A 17,342-nucleotide genomic window follows, 5' to 3' on the forward strand; every position below is an offset into this window, starting at 1 on the left:
TGTATAATAATGAGACAAAACAAGATGGTGGATGTAGAATACTGTGTGTATGTTGTACCTTTAAGAAGCGTTTCAAGGTCGACACATGCATATAAATAGCCAGTATGTGCTAGCTTCAGTGCCATTTTGAGAGTGCAGCCAGAGAGTGAGCATGTATGAGTGTGGTAGCTAGTTTGTTTATAAGTTTATCTAAGTTAAAGTTATTAAACCTCAATCCTGATCTGTTTGCACATAATAAAGCTGCTTGAACAGAACCCACGAATACTCATCTGTTTTATCCTGACTGGACGAGGGACATGGTGTCAGAAGTGAGATTCCAGAGACTGCTTTTTAGAGCTATGAGGTACAGAGTTAACAGTAAAGGTAAACTAAGTGAGCCGAGCACAAAAAATGTCCAGAAATGAACCAAAGGTAATGAAAACTTGCACGAACAATTTATTTTATAAAAAAGATAAAACAGCACATTACAAGGGCACAAACCACATTATTAAACAAGGGAAATGCATGAAAAGTTTATTAATTAAACAAAAAATTAAGATATTTGATAAAACTCTTATCAGAAAAGCACATAAAGGGTTTGGAATTACCTTGGAATTGCAAAACAAGCATGTTTAAAGCAAAATGTACATGTTTAGAGTAAAACGGCATATTTAGAGTAAAATGAGCACAAGAAAAGTACAAAGGGCATGAAAAAAGATTAAAAAAACAAAAAAGAATATAACAAAGGGCAAAAAGGGCACATTAAGCATAAATAAAGCAAGGTGACTACATGTGGTTTGACATAAACTACTGTTTTGCATTGATAGATGCTATCAGGGGCTTGACTGGAGTGATTTGAGTGTCTCAAAGTGTGTGAAAGTGCTTACAGTGTGTTCTTATTACTGTGCATTTATTCCAAAGAGTTTATTTGTGTGCAAAATGCAACTATTTCATAACGTGCAGTCAAATACGGCCATTTCAAAAAGTTTATTGTGCTGGGTGTGTCTATTCACAAAGTGCCATCATTACAGAGTGTTTCTTGCACTGCAAAGAATTATTTAGCAAACTACTGCCATTTTTGGGAAAGTTCAGTGTACTGTGTAGTGTTTATTCGCAAAGTGCAATTACTTCAAAATGTTTTTACTCTGAGTTTCTTCTGCCCAATTCATTCATACAGTGCAGTTATTTTCAGTGTTTCTTACACTGATAAGAGGTGATTTCTTGCAATACAGTAATTTCAAGAGTATTTTTGTGCCCGAGAGACTTATTTCACAAAGTTTAGTTATTCGGAGGCTTGTTGTGCTATTGGGCATAGTTACAAATACTAGTATAAATTTCAGGCATATGTGCAAGTGTGTATGTTGACACAGTTAAAAGTGGATTTGGGTTGCATTGTGTTTACTGTAATTTGTTGGCATGGCAGACGGATTTCGAAAACCATCACCACTTGTATTTGATCAAAATATCGCAGAGAATTGAAGAATATTTGAGCAAGAGTGCAATATTTTTATACAAGCAACTTACTCTGACAAAGATGCATGTACCAGGGCATTCATTTTGCTAAACCTAGCTGGGTCAGAGGCCATTGAAAGAGAGCGTTTATTTGTGCATGCACCAGCAGTATATGAGGGAGAAGGTGAAAACTGTTGTATTGTTGTACAGGCTGAATCAAGGGAAGACCATGAGTGTTTGAAACACAAATTCAGGGAAATGTGTAACCCTCAGACAAATGTTACATTAGCGAGGCATTTGTTTTACACAAGAGAGAAAGTTTTGCAGCTTATATTACTGACCTGAGAAACAGAGTTAAAACGTGGAGGTTTGGTGACTTAAAAGATGAGTTAATAAAGGACAGTCTTGTGTGTGGTATTAATAGTGCTACAGTTAGAAAGATTTTGCTTCATGACAGTGATTTAACGCTGAGGAAAGATATTGAGATTTGTCAAATCCATAAGGTTACAGAAAGGCACACAAGTATGCTTGCAAATGAGAAGAGCATGGTTTCAATAGGCTCCAGAGCAAGTGTAGACAGCATGCAACATGTGGCTAGCAGAAGCAGGCCTAAGCACATGACAGCTGCCACCCCTGCATCTCCCCAGGTAAAACCTGTAGTTTTCCAGCAAGTTCTAAGAAAAGGACATGCTCAGTTCAGTACAAGGGTGAGGAAAACCCATATCAAGCTTTACTGTTAACTGTCACAATTGTGGTGCCAATCATGAGTCTAAAAGAGAAAAATGCTTAGGGCATTTAGTCAGCAATGCCACAAGTGAAAAAATGGAACAATTTTCAATAGTTTTGCAAATCAAGTAAACCTTGCACAGTTATAAAGAAAGGTCACTTAAAAAGGCAAGTTGATCATATAGAGAGCTAACATTTTACTTTCTACATAGATGGTGTGTCAGTGATAGGTGAAAAGGCTGATGAAGTAAATTTATTGGCAAAGAACAAAGTGTTTTGTACTGTCCAGATCAATGGTAAAACCAGTGAGCTCAAATTAGACACTGGTTCAAAGTGTAATGTTATGCCTGCAGGCAGTTTTGCTAAGGTGAGAGATGGTGAACAACTTAATGTGTCCACTTGTGCAAAACATGTTGCTATGCAGATGATTCCACTCTAATCTGCTCAGCCACCTCCCCACCCAAACCGCAAACCTTAACCCAAAATACATTCAACACTATCGAGAACTGGCTCACCAACCAATGCCTACTACTGAACCCCAATAAAACTAAACTTCTACTCTTCTCCCCCACTAGTAGCTCTACCACACTTTCATTCACTGTCACATCTAACAATGGTACCACTATTTCTCCAGATCATCACACCAAACTACTAGGGGTCATCATAGACAATAATCTCAAATATGACCTACATGCCAACAAAACCATACAGATCATCAATAAGAAGCTCGGCTGACTGTATAGAACACTACTAAGCCACTGTATATAATCGCTTTGTTTGTATAAATGTTTCCTAACTTATGCATAAGCCATTGTATATAATCACCTTTTTATTATTGTTTCCTAACTTCTGTGTACATTTTATCACCTTTTTATTATAGTTTCCTAACTTCTGTGTAATCTGTGTAATTATGACTATGTGGAGCTTTTCTTCCCGGGCCTCTTTTGAAAATGAACATGTATCCAGTCAGACTATCCCAGTAAACATATGTAAAATAAAATAAATAAATAAAATTATGGAGATGATGAAATTCAAACCGAAGGCTCAGTAGTGCTTTCATATTATTTGTCTAGAAACTGCTACGGCTTATTATTCTACGTAGTCTGAAGACCTGTGCAGTCATTGTTGGGTCTCAGAGACAGTCTGAGAATTAATCTGCTTTCCTTTACCAAAGAAGTTCGTCATATAAGCACGTCTCAGTTCCAGTTTTAGTGATGCTATTTTCTCAGAATATGCTGATGTTTTTGATGAGAAGTTAGTTAGCCTTCCAGTTGTGTATTCTATGAAGTTAGACCCAGAGATCAGTCCAGTGGCCTGACTTGCAAGAAAAGTTCTGATAGCTATGCAAGATAAGGTCAAAGCTCCGATGGATGAAATGGTGCAGCAAGGTGTAATTTGTCTAGTTACAGAACCAACTGAATGGGTGTCGTCCATGGTAGCAGCCCACAAAAAAGGCTCAGACAAAATCAGAATATATATTGACCCAAGAGATTTGGACAAGCCATTACAGAGACCACATCATCTTATACGTACAGTCAAGGAAGTCGCAGCCCTAATACCGAATGCCACTGTTTTTTCTGTCTTGGATACAAAAAGTTCATTTTGGCAAGTGATGCTTGATCGCAAATCTTCATTAGTGATTATTTTCAGTACACCATTTGGAATATATAGATTCCTCAGGATGACATTTGGAATACATTCTGCAAGTGAAGTCTTTCAGCATGCAATGGAGTGCATTTATATGGGTTATCCTTGTGCCATAATAGTAGATGATTTATTGGTTGGAGGTAATGGTGAAGCAGAGCATGACAGAAACCTTAGATGAGTTCTAGACAGAGTACGTCAAGTGAACTTAAAGCTCAAGCCTCTGAAGAGCAAATTCAGACTGCCAGAAATTACATATGTAGGTCATTTATTTACTAGCATTGGCTTGAGACCAGACCTGTCCAAGCAAGCAGCCAGTCTTGAGATGCCAGCACCAGATAATGTTCAAGCTCTGCAACATTTTCTTTGTATGGTCAGCTATCTAGGCAAGTTTATACCAGACTTCAGTGAGTTGATAGCGACTTTAAGAGAGCTAATGTACAAAAATGTTACATGGTCTTGGTTAGAACAGCACCAGAGAGCATTTGAAGGCCTTAAGCAGAAAATTGCCATTCCGCCCACATTAAGGTACTATAATGTCAATAAACCAACTCTTTCCTGTGATGCTTCAAAATTTGGTCTTGGTGCTGTTATTCTTCCAAGAAGGCAGACCAGTAGCCTATGCATCTAGATCTCTTACCCAAAGTGAAATGCAATATACTCAAACTGAGAAAGAACTTTTGGCAATAGTATTTGCATGTTCAAAGTTTCATGATTATATCTATGGTCGAGCTATTCAGATTGAAACTGATCACCAAACTCTAGTCACTGTTTTAAAGAAGCCTATGCATTCAGTTCAAGATTACAAAGAATGATGCTCAAATTGCAAAATTACAACTTCAAAATGGTCTGTATAAAAGGCAAATTTCTTTATCTGGCTGATACCTTATCCAGATCAGTGGATTTCCTTGTCCTTTTTTGATGTGGTTCGAAAATTTGGCTATCTTATGTTTTTGTGAAGAGATTTTTCCATTTGGGACATGGAGACCACTGTGACCATGGTAACAGCCAGTTGTTCCTTTAAAGATTCTTTAGTTGATCATGAACGTAGATTTGCTACCATGGACTCTTGGGGGTCACCATCTGAAAATAATGAAGTTGAAAGATTTTCTGCATCAGAAAGACTAATGACCAGGGAAATCACTATCTTTTATGATAGTAAACTGTTAGAAAAATATATCTCTTTGGATATCGGGGGCTTTGCATAGACCGGCTGCCGGCCGGTAATTTTACTGAGGAGGAAGGTGATCAATTGGCCCAGTGGAGGCAGGCCTCATTACAGTGTACCATCGCCTGGTTGCGGGTCCTGATTAACAAGAACGCTTGAAACATGGAGAAACTGCAGGGGGAGATTTCGACATTACAGGAAGCACTTCAAAAAGAAATTCCTGGTCAAAGGTACAAACAGCTTATTGAACAGATCGATTCTAATGTGCAAAAAGTTGAAAATAATGTTATTGAAAGAAAATAACAAAAACAAAACAGAGACATTAAAGATTTTCAAAATGGTACAATCTACATTCGTTCATGAAGGGGGCATGCCAGGAACTATCGGAGAAGCAGAAGGAATGGCTCTGGGGTCCGTGGTTCATCTGTCTCATCGGGTGAAGAAATTTTGGGAAGAAAGAGTGTTTCCTTGGAGGAGGTTAGTTCACAAGAGACTTTGGAAACAAAAAACGATACAGAAGGGCGCAGACAAGCCCAACAGCAGCCAAAAACCAAGATGACAAGGGGGGGAGAGGCAACGGAAAGAACAGAAAGAAGTAAAACAACTTCATTTGAATGAATGTGTAAGTAACACATTCTCCATTGACTTTAATGACTTAAAGGGTTAATCTTCTTCTCACCATGTGGTGAAACAAGCTAATAATGTAATTTGTGAACAAAATGTGTTTGATTTAAATTCACTGGCATCTGAACGAATGCATGAAGCAATACATGGGATAGGGGAAATGTTAAATGTAGATGTTAGACATTTAGCCGATGCTATTATTGTTCGCAATGTTACTGAAGTGAATAATATGAATTTAATTCAACATCATTCTTTGAGTCAGGAGATGTATGAAAAGGCTCCAGAGCTTGAAGAAAATGCATTGCAACTTATTTCTACTAATATTAATACTGTAACTGTTGATTATAATGTTTGTGACACAGTGGGGGCTAATGATGTTTTGAAAGTAATTTAAAAAGTGGGTTTGGACATTGAAAGGACTGTAGAGGCTTTTAAAGTTTCAGAAGCTTTAGCATACAAAGAAAATATTGTGGATGTAGTTCAGGATGTGGATTTGGACACTGAAATGTTTGCAGAAATGTTAGAAGCTTCGGAAATTTTAGAAGCTTCAGCATGTTTAGATCAAAATGCGTATGTGGATATGGATTTGAAGAAAATGCTTTGAAAATCATTAATTTTACTGACTCTGTGATCTCAGACATTGCTAGTAAGGTATTGCTTAAAGGTGCAAAATTTGTACCTACCAGAATTCCATCTCTGGCCGACGTGATTATTGATGTTAAAAAATTCTGCCGTGAATTGAACCTTAGAGTATTTTTTCAGAAATCAGATGTACCTCTTGCAGATGGGGGGGGGGGGTATAAATGACATGGAATCTTCTGATGAAGATGAGTTATTAAATCTTAGTATTTATGATAATGAAATATATGAGGCATGTATAAACTCGGATGAAGAAGATAATTCAAGAAGTAACAATACATCTGAACTTTTCTTTACTGGATATGGTTGTTTAGAAATGCTCAAATTTAAATCGGATAGTAATTTCATGCCCCCCAAAAGTAGCCCAGCCATAAACATTTTTGAAAATCTAGTGTGTAAAAAAGTGGAAAATGCTTATGCCCAGTTTGTTAGGAGTTTTGAATCATATAGTTTAACCAAGGAAGAATGGATGGCTTTACAAGAACTTAGATGTAATTTGAATGAGATAGTATATAAAACTGCTGACAAAGGAGGCAATTGGGTAATCATGAGTGTGTTGCAATATGATGAAATGGTTTCTAACATAATATCTGAGGAGGGATATTATGTTGAATTACAATATAATCCGTTACATAGATTTGAAACTGAGTTGCAAGATATATTGGAACGTGGTGAAAGGCTTGTTTTTTTAAAACATAAAACAAGTAATCTCCGTGGTATCTCCGAAGTCTCAAAACAACCCACTAAAGTGTAGTGGGTCTAAACAAAACAGTGTAAGAAACTTCTCTGTGTGGAAGATTTTCATTCCATATATTTCTAGTTAATCACTGTATATTAATCAGATCAGACAATAGTAGTAGAAGAAGCAAACGTAAACTCGTCAAGTCAAAAAGTAATAATAGAAAATATATAATTCTACAGCATTACTAAGTATTCGAAAGTAATCCAAGCAAGGCAGGCCATCTGTTTCCAGTCGAAAATCCTTTATTAAGTACACAGACAAGCGATCCAAGTAAAACAAAAATAGAGTAATAATTTCCTCACAAGCTTTCTAAATGTATATATACTTTTTATCAGGCATGGGAGTGGTTTATTGTGCTGTAAAACAAAGTGTTATTGGCACACATGTTAAATTCACATCCCTTCCCCTATCAGTGTGACATTCGAGCTGGTCCTGCCCTACTTAGTAGTTGTCATAATAATATATAGCTCTAATGTACTTTAATGGTACATCTTATTTAACCAAATTATTAAGTAGATTATTAAGTCTGTGATTTTATCCAAGGCAATATACTACATGGCTGAAAATATATCAACCTTAGTTCATTTTGCGATCAAAAATTATATATAAATATATACATATACATTTTGCATGTAAAAATCAGTTTTTATTTTCATAACCTATTGTTAATAAAGATCGCTTTCGTCCTTCTAGACTTCTTCAGGTCTGTGTACAAGAACCTTAAAAACCTATATAATTGTACAATTAGTTAGTATTGTTATTACAATCATTTTGAATAAAGTGGAAAAAAGAGAACCAGAAAAAAATAAAAATAAGACAAAATGTATGTATGATGATGGAAACAAAATATACACTTAAATTTCAAATGATTTAAAATGGTATTTAAAACCAATTTGTAGAAAAAAAAGTAATAAAATAAAATAAAATACAATTAGTCATGTAAACAATGTGGCAATTTTCTAAGTTCCATTGCACTTTTAATTGAACAGTAGTAGTTTATTCCAGGCTTATATTTAGAAAACTTGTGAGGAAATTATTACTCTATTTTTGTTTTACTTGGATCGCTTGTCTGTGTACTTAATAAAGGATTTTCGACTGGAAACAGACGGCCTGCCTTGCTTCGATTACTTTCGAATACTTAGTAATGCTGTAGAATTATATATTTTCTATTATTATTTTTTGACTTGACGAGTTTACGTTTGCTACTTCTACTACTATTGTCTGATCTGATTAAAATACAGTGATTAACTAGAAATATATGGACTGAAAATCTTCCATACAGAGAAGTTTCTTACACTGTTTTGTTTTTTAAAACATAAAGATGTACAAAAATTGATGGTCAGAACACCTAGGCATCCATTCCCATATGCCATTCTTAAAGTTCATAAAAGTATGTCAAAGCCACCCGGAAGACCTATTATTTCTGGGACTGGTTCTTTCCTTGAAAATGTTGATATATTTTTGGATTTTCATTTTAAGAAACAGTTGGCTACAACTCCATCACATGTTAAGAATACCCAACAAGTTTGTCAGGAACTGTTAAACTTGAAATGGGAAGAAAATTATTTTTGGGTAACAGTAGATGTCAACGCATTATACTCTAATATTAACATTAGATGGGGTATAGAAGCAATGGCCAAAAAATTGGGAGAAGGGCCACATTCCACATTTTTGTTAATTTTGATTGAATATTGTCTCACATACAATTATTTTACATGGAAAAAGAAATTCTTTTTGCAAACTAAGGGAACTGTGATGGGGCAGCTTTTGCCCCTTCGTATGCCATAGTTTATATGGGAGAATTTGAAAATCAGTTTATGGTATGACAGGATTACTTTGTGAGGAGTGTAATATACTACAAGAGATACATAGAGGATTTATTATTTATATGTAAAGGTGAACAGGCAGAATTTATACATTTGAGGGACATTTTATAGCAATAACCCACGCCTGGGTGTGGGTAATGCTAAATTTACCCACGGTTGGCGTGGTTTGGTCCCGAGGGCGAAGCCCGAGGGCCAAACAAAGCCAACCGTGGGTAAATATAGCATTACCCACACCCAGAAGTGGGTTATTGCTATTATACCATGACATTATTTAAGAAAAGAAACTATTACTTTTCTTAAATAATGGCATAGTATAATGCCTGTTTGCTGCCCTTCCGCAGATGTCTGGCATCCGCGGCAGTTCTGATGTACTGCGCGCCTGCGCAGTACATCAGAGCTGTGGGCAAAAGCAATGGAGAAAGCAAGATCTCCGTTGCTTTTAGTGTCTCGCTATGTTAAATGAGTTTAACATAGCGAGACAGTTTTAAAATAAGCAACGGACATCTCCGTTGCTTATTTTAAAACTGTCTCGCTATGTTAAACTCATTTAACATAGCGAGACACTAGAAAGCAACGGAGACCTTGCTTTCTCCGTGCTTTTAAACACTGTCTCGCTATGTTAAATGGGTTTAACATAGCGAGACAGCTTTAAAATAAGCAACGGAGATCTCCGTTGCTTATTTTAAAGTCTCTATGTTAAACCCATTTAACATAGCGAACAATGTTTAAAACGAGTTATACTAATGGAAAAAAGTCCGGGCGACCGGACCTTTTTCCATTAGTATAACTCGATTTACAACGGGCATGCTGGCCAATCAGCGTGCATGTTTTGGGGGGGGTCATGGTATAATACACAATAATTCACATGGGTTGAAATTTACTTGGGAAATTGGTATGGAAAGCATTTCATTTTTGGATGTCATGTTTTGTGTTTACAGCACAAGCCTTATAGGAAGCCCACTGCAGTCAATAATTTCTTACATGCAACCAGCATGCATCCTCCTCATTTGATCAGTTCACTGCCATATGGTGAATTTAAAAGAATTTCTACCAACATTTCTGAAACAAATTTAAAAGAAAAGAATTTGGAAGAGACATTCACCAGATTACAGAAAAGAGTGTATAGTGAACATATATTAATAAAGGGTAAAAATAAAGTTAAAAATATTGGTGATATGAGAGGTAGGAATGAATGTTATCCACATGGCAGTAGAATTGGAAATGTTGAACAACATGAAGGGATGGAAGAAAGGTTATTTTTTGTTACTAGATATTCTAATTTTTCTCCTATCTTGGAGAATATAGTCAGGCAAGCTTGGGAAATAGTGAGTCATGACACTTCCATCGGATGCCTGTTTTCTAAGCATATTGTAATTTAAAAGAATTATTGAATAAAAAAGTTTAAACTCAAGTTATTCTGATGCCATGGGGAAGAGAGTATGATCTCATGGCTGTGGAAGATGTTCGGTCTGTCACAGGGTTAAACATTTAGATGGTACAAAGATTATTGGCAGACTATATGGGGCTAATGAATACTATAACTGTGATAGCTGTGTTGTGATTTACATCATAGGATGTAACTGTGACCCTATTTTTTGGTACATTGGTCAAACTACGAGGCAGGTTAAAGTACATATTATGGAACATTTAGGGGATGTGAGAAGGAAAAAAACCTGAAAGTCCAGTAGCCATGCACTTCTTGTCAAAACACAAAGGGTTGGAAAACAATTTATTTTTCAGCATTCTTGCACGTCCCACGTCTTTAGGTGGTAATTTTAAACATCAGTTGAACAGACTGGAAAGTCGTATGATTATTAATTTTCATACTTTACATCCCCAGGGAATGAATTTGGAAAATAATTTAAATATTTAATACAGCTTAGTAATACATTTGAATTAAAGTTAATAAAGGTTGCAAAATTAAGCTTAAAAGAATGTTAGGAAATTGCACTTAGTGTTTGAATTAATGTTTGATGTATTTATATTGAATGTATTTAATATAATGTGAAAATGTGTGAATGTATGTTTTTGTATGTATGTGTATGTATATATGTATATATATATATATATATATATATATATATATATATATATATATATATATGTTTGTATATCTATACATTAACGGAGATATTCATCTGTATAACAAAAGTATTACAGTTGTATGTATATATTTCTATGAATTGCAGCTGAAAGCCCTCCAGGTGTAGCATCTCTAAGCCACTGAGGATCTGATCGCTTTGGGTCCCCCCCCCCACATGTCTGAGCAAGGAATCCTCTCACTCCAGCTAAAAGCAAAGAAAACTCTAACCAGCAATCATCCAAAAATAGACTGCAGCCCCTGGTTTAACTCCAGGAACCATGTTGTTGCCACTTGTGTAGTAGCCACTGAGGACCTGATTGCTTTGGATACCCCCCCCCCCACTTATGTGAGCAAAGAATCTTCTCACTTGCCGCTTGTGTAGTGTAGGTGCCAGCTTTTGTGACTACTGTTCTGCCTTGTTAAAATCTTTTACAGTCAGCTAGAGTGCATACCCCAGGGGCAACAGCAGCAAACATTCTTCGTCTTAGCCCACCCCCACCGCTTTCATCTGTTTCACTGTTGATAATTTGTTGTATGTTAAGGTATTTAGCCCCTCTCAATAGTCGTAGCTTTCAGTCCCTCCTCCTCAATACTTGTTCTTCACTAAACACCAAACAGAGATGCAAAGTCTCCAGCTGCTTTTATCTTTAGCTACATTGTGTGCAGCAAACAATGAGCAAAGGGGAATACAGATATAAAAGAGAATAAAATCTGCCATTGCAGACTAGTAAGCAGCATACCACTTCCACCTGTGGTGTATTCCTACACAGTTTTTCTTGGAAAAACCTTCCAGTTCTTGAACAAGGGTGTGTTATTGTTTACCTTATTTCATTGGCTGTCCTTGATAATTAGCTAGGTTAGCAGATTGCCTTGGATTCTCCCCTGCTATTTTAAATTCCAATTGAAGGTCCCCCCCCCCCGCCAAGTGATTGCAACAATTGCAGGTACAACACACCAAAGGTAAACCCTGGATGCCATATTTGCTGTAATTGCAGCTGAAAGCCCTCCAGGTGTAGCATCTCTAGTAAGTGACAGTATTATTTTTCAGTATTATTTTTATTTTTTTCAGTGTTGTTTTCCACACTGCAAACTCGCTGTCCCTGCACAGAGTAGTACAGTCATTTCTCTTTAAGGTAGCTTTCCAGTATTTTTTTTATTTTTGCTGGTATAGTTTATATTTGGATATTAGAAGCTTATGTTTTTGTTTTTGCTTGCTCCCAATTTCAGTAAGCCTGATTCAGAGTTCCTCTAAATGATAGTTTAGACTACTTTATAATGTCACAGGACTACTAGCTTAAAAGTGATTCCAATAGATTCTTTCAAAAATAAGGGCATGAATATAAGTTACTTTATTAACTGTGTCTTCATGTAAAGCTTTTTTTGTTTGTTTAATTGTCATAACTAACTGCTATGTGCGAACTCTTTTTTCTCTCCTCCACGTTTGTCTCGGTTTCTCCCTAAAGTACCCTGCTCCCCATTGTGTTGTTCCTGATATAGTCTCTAAGAACCTACTTACCTGGTGACAAAGGACCCTATCAAAATACCTGCGGTCTCATCTAACAGCCTTATTTTCCCTGCACCCTCTCTCAAAGAAGCAAGAAAGTATGTGGTTGTCTAAGTCATGCTTGTAAAGCTGACTACTGTCTACTATTGCTTCAGAGGTTCTAAAGTACGCTACAAGCCTGAACAGCCAACAGCCTTTACCCCCCTCCTATCTACCCTGTATCCAACAAACCTCTTCTACTTTATAACCCCCCTTTACTAGCTATCACTCCTTCCCTAGTTCTAAACCAGCTAGCTCCCTTACATACTTACCTGCAATATTAGATCTGCCCACTTGGTGGCACCCTTATCCCATCCTTTATCTCCTGCTTATCCCTCTATATTTCTTCTGTAATTACACTACATCTCTTAAGTCCTAGATCTGCTCTTATTTTCTCACTTACCCTTTACTTCAACTGTCTACACCCACCTGTTTTTTTTTCTCATAGACTTCTGTTTTATCTCTGATCTTTCCCACTCCTGACTTGCCAAATTTTCCTTCAGTTACTAGCATTGCTGATAGTTTCTTCTCTAGCTTCTACTTCACTTGTTTCTACCAGCTCCTCTGTATAGTAAATTCCCAAATCCTAGACCTTAAACACAACTCTTCTCTTTAAAAGATGGAGACATTCACCCAAACCCAGGCCCAACAACTGCTACTACCACTCAACTCCTCAACCCCAACCTCTCTACTATCCATTCCCTTATGAAACCACCTATTAGTTCACCTCAACATACATAGCATTAATAACAAAGTTGCACAACTCCATGCTCTCTTGGAAGTCTACTCCTTTGACATTCTTTGTTTAACAGAAACTTGGTTAAAACCTGTAACTAAAGACAATGAAGTCATCTCACCCAGTTATAATATTCTGCCACTTGACCGTGCAACCAAAAAGGATGGTGGTGTAGCTATCCTATTTAAATCTGGGTTACAGATTACTACCTATGACTATAAACCACCTCAAGACTCCAGTGCTGAAATTCTTATTACCAGGCTTCAACTTAACACATTCAAATCCATCTATATTATCTGTATCTATCTTCCTCCTGGTAATAACTTTGCCGCCATAGAAAATATCCTTTATTGGCTAGTCCAAAATTTACACCAAGAAACCATAATCCTAGGTAATCTTAACATTGATTGGAAGTGTTGTAGCAGTAGCCACCCTACCAGCCATATTAACTTTTTTGTTTTTTCTCAAACCATTACCTCCCCTACCAGGATAAACAAGCCTAATAAAAAAGAAAGTACCTTAGATTGGATTCTCATAAATAATCATCCCCAGATGTATGAAGCTGGAACCCTCCCTGATGATGTAAGAGACCACTCACTAACCTACATCATCAGGCTTAAATCCAATCTACCTAACCCAACCATATCTAGGACAATTAGAAGCAAGGAAAACTTAAACCCAGATCTCGTCCAGAGAGAACTAAGAGCATGTAACTGGTCTCCCTTAAAATACCTCACACTGGAGGAAGCTGTTAATTACTTTAAGTCTAACTTCCTAGCCATACTAGACCACCAGGCACCAACCCGCTCTATTAGAATGATAACTAAATCTGCCCCATGGCTTTCAAAAGAAACCAGGCAAAAAAATCCATCTCAGAAATAAATACTGGAATAAATCTCATTTAACTAAAAACCCAGTAGACCAACAAAACTTCAGACAGCAGAGAAATGAAACTAAAAAAGCTATACTGTCTGACAATTCCAGCAGACTCACCATAATAAACCACAAAAGTTCTGGGCGAGTATTAATCAATTATTACACACAGGTCAATCCATCACATCAAACCCACAAGGCACAGACCAGGAGAATCCCAAGCAGACTGCTAATGCCTTTAATACCTTTTTCACTGAGGCCATTCAAACTCTTGCCAGTCAGTTATCTACTCAGAACTTAACTATATCCAACTCTAACTCTAACCCATCCCCTCCATTTCTCTTCCAACCAGTCCCAACAACATATATTCTTACCCTTATCCAAAAACTGAAACCGTCCACTCCTTCAGCCGGCCAGCTACCTGCTGAATATCTACAAAAGGCAGCTAAATCAATCGCCTATCTCATCAATAGAACCATCAGTGAAGGACACATCCGTAAAATCTGGAAAGGGTGGGAACTCTACTGAGCTCTCCAATTACCGTCCCATAGCCCTACTTTCTTCCTTAGCAAAGATCATGGAAAAATGCATCCACAGACAATTGCTAGACCACCTAATCCAAAATAACTTACTTTCAAACTCTCAACATGGTTTCAGACCTTCCCATAGCACTACTCTGACTGTATTAACAAAAAACATAACCTCAATATGCTTTCCTCTGCACTGTTTATAGATCTGTCTAAGGCATTCGATATGGTAAATCACCAGATACTTATAAATATCCTCAAATCCCTGTCACTAGATGCACTAGCTATACAATGGTTCCAGTCCTACTTAGATAACAGACAACAGGCTGTACTTTGGCATAACATTCTATCTACCCATCTGCCCATTAAAATTGGTGTTCCTCAAGGATCCATATTAGGACCTCTCCTCTTTTCTATATTTATCAATGACCTTCACCTAGCAATCTCCCAAGCTACATGCATACAATATGCAGATGATTCCACACTGATATGCTCAGCCACATCATTATCTGAACTTCACTCCCTTACCCAAAAGGTCTTTAACACAGTTGAACAATGGTTTACACAGCGCTATCTCCTTCTGAAACCCAATAAAATGAAACTCCTCTTTTTTACTCCTACTTGTAAGTCCCCCCCAATAGACTTCACAGTAACATCCAATAATGGTACTCTCATATCCCCAGATCCAACTAACAAACTACTAGGTATCACCATAGATAACAGCCATAACTTCAGCACCCATATTAACAATACTCTAAAATCTGTTAATAGAAAACTAGGCTCTCTCTACAGGATCAAACCCTTCCTCTCTCCTGCAGCTAGAATAACTATTGCTCACACCCATCTAGTTTCTACTCTCCTCTATGCCTCACCCATATATACTAATCTCTCTAAAAACAACCTTAATAAAATGGAAAACTCCTACAATAACATAGCCAGATTTGCTACAGGTAACCCTTTCAGAACCCACCACTGTTTTAATCTAAAGCAGCTAGGATGGCTTGAATTACAAAATCAGCTTAAATTCCACCAAATGACCATTGCCCATAAAACCCTTTACTAACCTACCAATACCCCTATACTATCTACCCTCATTACCCCCTACAACAATCTAAAGACCTTACGATCATCACATAAACTTCTTGTAAATATTTGTAAATCAAACAACAGGGCTGGGGACTCTCTTTTCTCTAATACTGTTGGAAAATCCTGGAACCTTCTTCCTAACGAACTTTCCTCTTTTCCCTCTATATCACTCTTTAAAACCAAATTGAAACTTTTCCTCAGAACACACTGGTTGTGCCCATGTACTAAACCTGACTGATCAACTAGCTCTTCTTACTTGGTTCAACCTACTCTCCTCTTTTCAGTATTTTCTTAATAACAACTTACCTTGCCCTTCTATACTATTACTTACATCTTCAGAATCTCATTAAGGAGACTACTTTTACTAATATATTGTATAATTTCAGCTCCTACTTTTTCTTTATGACTACTTGTATACTAATATATTGTATAATTCAGCTGCCATCTTTTTCTTTATGATGTATTGGAACTACATTTTGTATTGTACTAATTGTATCTGTATATTTTGCACTGTTATGAACAAATTACCTCTTTGATTATTCTCTGTACTGCACCTGCAATGTTCATTGTATACATTAATTTTTGTATATGTGATTTTGTTTGTTTCGTCGGAGCTTATCTCCCTGGGCCTGTACTGAAAATGGACATATATCCAATTAGACTAGCCCGGTCAACAAATGTAAAATAAAAAAAATAAAATAAAATGAATGAATTTGTATTTAACAGAGGTATTGTTTACAGGTTGAACAGCATTCATTTTCAGTGTGTTTGCTATTTTTATAAAAAACTGGTTTTGTGGTGAAGTATTCACTTAAGGATGTAGTTAATGTAATTGGGAAAGTTTAATTGATTTATTGTTTGGTTAGGATTGGTATATAAAGGGACATATTTGGAATTTGAAAATGTTCCAACAGAAGGCGAGAAGCCGAGGTACCAGAACGGATGTAATAAAGAACTGTATGTCCTGTCAGTGGATTTCCTTGTCCTTTTTTGATGTGGTTCGAAAACCTTATCCAGATCACCCAGAAATCCAATGGAACAGCTTAATGCAGAGAATTTTGGGTCTATATTATTCCAACAAAAACTCACTTACGCGAAACCTGGTTGAACGACACATAGTGAGCGAAAGTCTCAAATATCGAATAACAAAAATAAAAAACCTAACAGACGAAAACTTTCACTAACTGTTTTATGCAGGGGGGCAAGCCCCCCTGCACCCCCCACCCCCCGCTACTTAAATATACCAACTCTGAGATTGCACTCCATTGAAGTAAAGGGAAGAATTCCCTATAGTGATCTCCGTTCACTTTTGCGATACTTGAGATATTCATTCACTATGTGTCGCTCAAATGGGTTTCGCTTAAGTGAGTTTTCATTGGAATAATATAGACCCGAGAATTTTTACTTTGATGTCATGGAAGTGCATAATTTTTCTACCATGAGACTTGAGCTGAGAGACTATACAAAGACATTTCTGATTTTGGAAAAGCTCAACCACTACATTAATGCTTATTAGTGTACCACCTGAAGCGCATACTTATTTTCCTTATAGAGGTGAGATGTTGATGGAAGACGGCATTATTTCAAAGGTCCTAAAATTGTTGTTCTTGCTTCCCTACAACATGAATATATCCAGATTTTGCATCATGGTCACCCAGGTTCCGAATCTACCAAAAGAAGGGTAAGAGACTAGA

The sequence above is a fragment of the Protopterus annectens genome, chromosome 15.part0, assembly GCF_019279795.1.
Source record: "Protopterus annectens isolate FY-2018-M chromosome 15.part0, PAN1.0, whole genome shotgun sequence".
Lineage (NCBI taxonomy): Eukaryota > Metazoa > Chordata > Ceratodontiformes > Protopteridae > Protopterus > Protopterus annectens.